The following is a 946-nucleotide window of genomic DNA, read 5'->3' on the forward strand; positions in this document are numbered from 1 at the left end:
TTAGATAATGAAATGCAGAGTTTTGAGAGTATCTGATTACAACCTCAACTATAAAACAACTGTTTATTTCATTTACGGGGTCAGTTTTCGAAACGCAATTCATACTTGCCTTAGTTGCTTAACTGGTTCAGATGGTTAGTTTATAGTCCAAAGCTGACATAGCCTAAAGGCGGTTAGACGTTTTTGAGACACTAGACTAACAAAATGAATGGCTATTAATAATAATGAGGCGGCCAAGACGAACGGTAGGCTAGGACTCGGAGCTAAGCCGAAAAGTAAACACTATTTGGTTAGTATAAATTTCAAGTGGTTTGGATATGCATACATTAAAAATTTCAATAACTATTTTTTATAAGTTTTTATTTTATAATTTTTTTCTCTAAGTGGCAACCCATTTCTGTGGGCTTGCCTAAAATATGGCAACTCAAAGGAGACAATAAAAACGCGGCAAAAACAGTTCCACAAGTTTAGGAACCAAATCAAAAATAATAATTTTTTTCAATAATAAGAATAAAAATAAATTAAGTTAGAAATTATAAAAAATGGCTCTTTTAATCATGAGCTTAGTAGTCTTTGTGGTGCTCATTGTCGTGTTCATTTATGTCTGCGTCAGGTTCATTGAGGAAATCCGATATGACGCACCAGCAGTTCGAGTATAGAGGAGAGACGGAAGCGGTGGTGAAATTAAAAAAAAAATTTTTATACATACATATTTGTTGTTTTATAAAAATGATGTGATAAATAAATATCTAAATAAACATATGTCCTGCAGCTAAATGTTATAATTTGTCATCTTTTTTGGCACGGAAAATTCGGAACGAAATTTTCTTAACTTTAAAAATATTGCAATTTTGTTTTGTTTTGTTTTGTTTTTTTGTTTTGGTTTCGGTTTAATAAACTTATAAACAAACTATATAATTATGCGACAACGAAATGCAATTAATTT

This window comes from Bactrocera latifrons, unplaced genomic scaffold, assembly GCF_001853355.1.
Source record: "Bactrocera latifrons isolate USDA-ARS-PBARC rearing strain unplaced genomic scaffold, ASM185335v1 scaffold_133, whole genome shotgun sequence".
NCBI classification, from domain to species: Eukaryota; Metazoa; Arthropoda; class Insecta; order Diptera; family Tephritidae; genus Bactrocera; species Bactrocera latifrons.